The sequence below is a fragment of the Rhea americana genome, unplaced genomic scaffold (genome assembly GCF_003343005.1).
Source record: "Rhea americana isolate MKP2758 unplaced genomic scaffold, rheAme1 scaffold_34, whole genome shotgun sequence".
Classification (NCBI taxonomy): Eukaryota; Metazoa; Chordata; class Aves; order Rheiformes; family Rheidae; genus Rhea; species Rhea americana.
The window spans coordinates 3,663,674-3,671,230 of record NW_028186468.1 but is presented as its reverse complement, the minus strand read 5'-3'; positions in this window follow the sequence as shown (position 1 = coordinate 3,671,230).

Here is a 7,557-nt window from a genome sequence, read left to right as displayed (position 1 = left end):
CTTTTAATATATCTATAAAATAATTTAGTATCTGTTCTAATTTAATATTAGAATACTTGTATCTATTCTAATTTAATGTTGGAGTATATGGGCATAACGTTGACCAGTTTTATATATAGGAAAGGTATAAAATCCTTTAAACCCTTTCACAGTTAGTTAAGGAAACATTAGAAGGGAAAATGAGAATGTGATATACAAATGATCCTATCATGCATATCAGAAAGGGAATGGTGTTTTACAAGCTGATTTTGAGGCTAAATAATACAAATTATAATGTTGTTCCACACGGCTGATTCACAGAGATRTATTTTAAAATAGTTAAAACCGTATACCTAAAACTCACACTGGAGTGACAATATTCAAGGTGAGAAAGAACCAAGTATATCATAGGCCATTATATTTTATCCACTTTCTTTGTGTCTCAGAGAAGATACCAATTTTGATTACCTGAAGAGATGTGGAATTTATCATTCCTTTCGGAAGTTTGCTTTAATAGTTGACCTCACTTGAAAAATATGTACTGTGTTCACACTTTGAAGAGCTCTGATTACAATTTCCAGAAAGAAAGATTACAGAGTCTTTCTCCACTAGATTAAAATGTTCACTAGTGTCTGATATTTCCCTTTTTTATAAGCTAAACAATCTCTTTAAATACTCAATATTACACATTTTCTTCTGTCTACAAAGCACTTCAGGGTTCTTTTCTGAAAGTTTTCTAATTTTGCAGCTTTCTTTTTAATGTGTGGGCAAAAGAAGTTGATGTAACATTTTACCAGCCTTATCTATGCTATCCATGCAAACAATTTATTCTCTCTCCTCTCCTAACCAGTACTTATTACTCCATATGCCAAAGAAAAATCCTTTTAAACACAGTGTGTGTGTGTGTGTGTGGGGGGAGTGATAGTATGACCTTTTAATTATTTTCAGAATTATTTTCAAGGGTACAGTCCCAATTTTGAAAGTGTGGCTTATATGTCTATTTTCTAAGCATATAACTTTTCAGCAAACTGTACAGAAGCATTTACTTTTATCAGCCAAACTTCTAACATTCTCAAAGAAAGAAATCACATTTGCTTGACAAGACTTTATCTTCCAGAAAACTTCTGCCTTGAATCCTAGCAGTAATGGTCTGTACTGCAAGCTTTTGACCTGTTATATATAGACTCCTACTTCACTATTCTCTACCTTCTCTAGATTTACAACATGGCCCATGTTGCTTGATCATTTGTTTTGTTTGTTTGTTGGTTGGGTTTTTTTAAGCTTTAGTATAACAATTCACTGTTTCCTGGAGTTTTCAGAGTATTTCAAGATGCCTTTAAAATTAACACAGTTCATATCTAGTTCTGAGTTCAGTTCATTGGAATCATCTGCTTTTCAAATACTTAGTATAAAAATATTGCATAATGCTCTGCTCAGATTCTGAGTGCTTGGAAAATACTTCACCACCCTCATGGAATACAAGTATACTCTCCTACTTCTTTCCAGAAACACATACTGAATACATATTGGAAGACTTTTTTTCTGTGTCATTAGTAAAAAAATGATTTTCTTGATCTGTTAATGGTTCTGCTTCTATATACAAACTTCTATCTAATATAATGTAATATACATATTATTTTCTTTGGTATGACCATGGCTTGTTCCCTGACAGGTCTTATTCCATTATATTTCTATATAACTATTTCTAGAAACTATAGTTTCTAGTTCATATCAATTAATATTTGCTTCCAACTTTTTATATTGTGATACTATATACATATTTTTTTCTAATTGGTGTCTTCATGCTACCACCAAACCAAGACATTGCTTTTCTCAATGACGGCATGGTGCTTATTTGGCTATCCAATAAGTCTCTTCTTAATTCAGCTTTCAGTCATAACCTCGTATCTACTTGCATCTTTATCTCCAAAGAATTTCATTGAAAAGATTTTAACTTTGAGAAATTAGCCTCTTTGAGGCAGCAGGTTTCCATGTTATTGCTAAGGACTTTATTCTTTTTACCAATAGTGAGTATAATCAACTCATAGCCATAGGAAACTGTAAGCTTCCATTAGAGTGATTAATGCATCTTTTATCTATCACAGTAAAGTCCAAAGTGAAATGAGTGCATGTAGGGTATCTAGCTATGTATCTCCTAAATTAAATTCCCAAATAGCAGTTCAGTTTTTCTTGGAATGAAAAGAAGGGAATTCTAAAGAAAAAAAATGCCCCACATATTTCTGGTTTAGAAGAGCAAATATTCTAGCTACCTTTTTTCCTCATMGGTATATATGAATTGCCTGAAGAACAAAATATTAGATTTATACATGGGTGCTGTCTATGTAATTCTCAAATAGTTCATTTAAGCAGCTATTTGACTGCAGAACTGCATAGTGAAGCACTACAGACCACAAGTCTGAGAAATGTATTAGATTCAGATCAAAAGTTGCAGTATGTAAAAAGTGTAACAGACAACTATCTGTTATCTGATATCATCCTTCCTTGATATGAAGCCAATGGGTACAACAATTTCAGAAGGCAAAACAACATAAAATGAAAATTATAAACATTATTTGAAAACTAGCAGAAAGCCAAACATTTCTGTTCCAGCTATAAATGTAAAATATTTATCATTATATTAAAATACCAGTTGGGAAAAGTATTACTTCAGATAAGTAATTTTAAGTTACAGTTTATTTAAATGAATTTATTCAGATATCTATTCTAGACATCTCTACATACAGCTACGTATGAGCTTTCATCTTTAAATGTTGCCTTATAATGTCAGTTCTTACTATTAGAGTGACAAGAAGCTTCCACTGTAACTTAAGTTTGTAATTCTGTGAAGCCTTAAAGCAACTTTTTCTAAATGTCATTTCTTTCTCAAGAATTCTGTGTACATTATTATAAAGCACTCCACAAGACCATTGCAATGAAATAGCATGGTTTTCTCCAGTATTGCAGTAGTTCCAAAACTGTGTAAGAGCAGCCAAACTAGATCAACCAAAGACACATCTCACCCACTATCCTTCCTCTGTAAAAGGACACTAGCTACTTACTGCATGAAGGTCCAAGTGTAGACAGGCATATAATGATGATTGCCTTCAAAATTCTCTCAAAATCTAGCACTACATGATTCAAACAAGAGCTCAAGTCAAAGGTGTTGTCTATGTATTTAACATCCTTTGCTAAATTCTTCATCCATGAGCTTGTCTGAAAGTTTTAAGTGCAGACACACTGTCAACATTCAGCATGTTCTATTCAGTAGATTAACCCAGAAGTCATTTCACTGTTCCAGGGAACTAGGAAGGGTATCTTCATCTTATCTTAGACTTGAGAAAACTAAACTATTAGCCATAGGGTCAGCATGGTTTCCAGCAAGACTGTATTTTCAGGTGCAAGATGTTTTTTGTATTTTACTTAATAGGATGCATACCTTTTGTCACTATGTATGTGGCCAAAATGAACTATCTGAGGTACCCACTGAATTAAAAGTAACACTACAAGAAGGTACTGTTATTTAGAAGATCCTATTATTTAGGACCTCCATAGTACCAAATATTTTTAAAACATATGCTGCTAATGTCCCAACTGTAAGACAAAGTATAAATATCAGCCCTTTGTAGACAACTGCCTCATYAGTCAGTGAATAAACTTGGTCCCCGCTGAACTGCCTCTTTAAAAAAATGGAGAAAAGTTGCATTCACTGCAAATCAGAAAAAGCGTGCTGCTCAGGTTCTGTACAAATATTTCTAATCCAGCTCACATCTGTTTTGACTCCAGCAGTGTAGACAAGTTTTGCAGCAGTGGGCCACCTATTGACATGCTCATACACATGTCCGTCCCTTTGGAAGCTTTCTGGTTCAGCTCTACAGCCCTTGACTTGGGGTTAGACACACTCTGCACAAACGCCAGAGAGTCATGACAATTACAACAGGGCACCCCCAAAGTGGATTAGTAGTCGGCATCCTCAAAATATGCACAGCAGCATTCTTTTCTGCTCCCTTTTTGGCATATACAGTAACTTACCTATGCATCTAACACAGATACCTGGCTTCCAAGTGACACAGATGACATGACATATGTGAATATTTTAGAGTCACAGTAATGATAATGGCCTAGGTGGTCTTCTTCCCTATTTTCCACAAGGTGCAGATCTTCCTAGTTGCCGTCATAGAAACGGACTATTAAAACCACCCCCAAAGGACAGCTGCTCCTTTCCTTTTATCTGGAAGCCATCAACTTCACAAGTGGTTTTATGTCTCTGCAGTAGGAAAAATCTTGCCCTAGCCAAGCAGGAAAAATAAGTGCTTGTCAGGCCAAAAGCTTATTATTCAATTTCAAATACAATTATATTACCTTGACTTAATGGCTTAATTTACAGGGAAACAAATCATTTTCCTTCCACACAAGAGCCTGACAGTATCAATATTTTCATAACAGGTCAAAGTTTCCTTCTCTTTTCTACTTTTTATAATGACTTTCTCCCCTTCCAGATCTTCTTGTTTATTGACGTGCTTTTCTTTTAAAGTATACAACATTACCATATTTTTTGTAATCAGTTATATTTATTCATCTTTGTTTTCAAAAACTGGAGAGCAGGTCAAAGACTGACTTTTCTCTAGTAGCCCTTGGATGGGCTAAGGTAAATGCAGTGTTTTGCTTATTTGATAAGAAAAAGGGAGAATTCTGACCTTATTCTTACCTTTGAAAACCTCACAGTAGCAAAAATTCCCAAATCCTACCTGGCTGAAAAGGCTGTTTACTAAATCTTCAGATGATTGTAATAATTAGACAAGGTYTCATAATACATTACATGATAACATGATTTCACCCATAATTTTAACACGCATCCACATAGAATTCTTGATTCTTTACAACATACGCCAACATATGATGTGTGACAGTTAAGTTAAATACTCAAACTGTTCAATATATTCTTGCTAGTTTACTCAGAGCTTTGCCTGACATATTTATAAATTGTGATCAAAAGCATTTCAGCTGCCTGAAAAGAAATTGAAAAAGAAGTGGAACTTGCCTGTTCAATTGTGGAAGAAAAATCCATCTTTTTTGTAGAAAGCTTCGTGCACAGATGAAATGGCTGAGGATAGAATATATCATTTGTTTTGGAAAAACTTCTTCCTGATGAGCTGTGTATGTTCTCATTTAAACAGAACTTGCTCAGATTTGACTGATTTGAATAAGCATTTGAAAATATTAATATATACATTTCATTTTCTGCTGAGATCATTTGGTGTGTTTCTGAAATACATACAGCATATTGCACACGATGTGTGTCAGCAGTTATATGTAGTATTACCAGCTTTTTAAAACAGTTGTAAGTAGACTTAAAAGGGCTGTAGTCCAGATAGAAAATAGGGAGACAGAGAATAGCAGAAGAAAGCTGGTTTTAGAGTTTTATCAGTATTAGTTGGTAGGGGGTTGCCCTGGTTTTTATTTAATAATCTCAGTTTGAACACTGAAAAATTGAAATGTTAAATGTAAGATCACAGGGATTTAATTAATGAAGAAGGCCAAATAAAATCAAGCACACTAAATACGACTAAGTTTAAAAAAAAATCATAAATTTGCCTTTTCTTTTTTGTTCCTTTTACTTTTTTGCAGTCTGTGTCATTTTTTCTCCTGGCTTTCTCTATTTTAGCTCATTATTCTTAGCCTTCCTCCACTATCATTCAGGTGAACAGTCCTGCAGTAGAATTAAATAGTCACTAAACTCATTGTTAGCTTGATTTAAGTCAAGTCAAAGTCCTGTTGAAGTGGATCCAGTTACCTAAGGAATCCATTTTAATGGAAGTGGATATATTTTTTTAGAATATGATCTCTGTTGTTGGGAGTTTTGTTGTTTTTAGATTGTTTCCTTTATTTAGTGTCTATATAAAAATCAATGCCATATAAAATATGGCAAAGTGTAAGTGTCAACCTAAATTTAACTAGAAGGAGGATGTAACTAAACTGGAGGACTTGTCATTGACTTTGACAGGTACTGAGATAGGCCTATCATTAGAAAAGTAGTATCGTGGTTAACCCCCTCTGGAATTTTGAAAAATTGGTAGTTTATTCTAGTGAAAGACACTTTGTGCTCTAGCGAATACTGAAAATTCACAGATTAAAATGACAGTCAGAAAGTCAACTTTTTGAACATTGGCCACTACACATTACATAAAGTTGGTGGCATCCTTTCAGACATGGAAGGCGACTATGCTTTGAATTTAACTGACCTTGAAGCTTACTAGTTAGAGATGAAGCTTCACCTGTTTAAAGAAAGCTGTTTAAAAGATTCAAATAAACGTGTTTTTAAAGTGTATCTCCCTTTTTAATTTCCTACTGTTCTTTTTCATTTGAGAAAGCACACTGTCTGAACCCAAAGGGATTTCCACRTCTAGCTTTCATGCTTTTTGTTGCTACATGGCAGTGACCGCTAGATTGGCAAATAGAATAATTGCCTTTGAGAGATTTCTTTAAGGATGTTAAGAGCATGAACTCCTTTCTTTTTAAGAACCTTCTTAAATAAATGCTTCAAAACAAAGTCAACTATTGATCCAATCCTTTGAATAAAAAGTTCTCCCCATTTGACAATAGGATTTGCTACTGAAGAGAAAATGTACATTAATCTTTCTAGTTTATTGTCTCCAGTTGACAAAGGTAGAATTACAGAGTCACTGCACAAAGAAAGATTTGTACCCTCTGTTTGAAATGGCAAATACATAAATTCATAAATTCTACATAAATTCATTGACTGACTTAGGATAAAAGCAATCTTTACACCCTCAGTCTTGTCAGCTGAAGAGAAACAGGGATATAATTTATGCTTTATTGCCTAGCAATATTGTTAAATAACTGTTTATTCTCTCAGTGCATTTGCAATTTCCTTGTTTGTGTCTTGTACTGCTGTGAACAACTTTTCCCCCTGGAAGTGAAAAAGAACAATCAGATTGCTTATTTACTGCCAGGGGAGAGGGTGGGATTTTTATCGGGGCGGGTGGTGGTGGGGGGAACCTCACCAGAGTATCTGGAAGAGTTTGTACCAACTCAGCAGACTTCGCACCCCGTGTCCCCCCGCTGGGATGGGACCCGAATTCCCGAGGGGAGGGAAGGCGGGACGCAGCAGCCCCCCGCACACGCCGCGTACTGCAGCGCGCCCGGGGGCAGCCCCGGCGCGGGCTGCCCTCCGCGGCCCATTCACCCGCGGAAAAGGCTGCGGGTGCTGCCCTTGGTGTGTGTGTGGGGGGGGACGGGACGGGACAGGTGAGACTTGCTTGCCTGCGGACAGGGGCGGGGGGCAGACCAAGGTGCGCCCGAGGTGAAATCAAGCTKGCTCTGCGCTGGCGTCGCACCAGCTACAGCCGAACGCAAACGCGATGCAGCGGGAGCGCAGCGCGGCGGGCGCGCCGGGGGCCTCCTTGAGCACAAGCCYCATGCACCACCACCGGGCACACATGTACGCACGTCTGCGCGATGCGCGCTTACACACGCGGGGGCATGCCGCCGCGGGCCGGAGCGGGGAGCGCGGCGGGAGGGGAGCGGAGCGGAGCCGGCCCGCCGCCCCTCGCCCGGGTC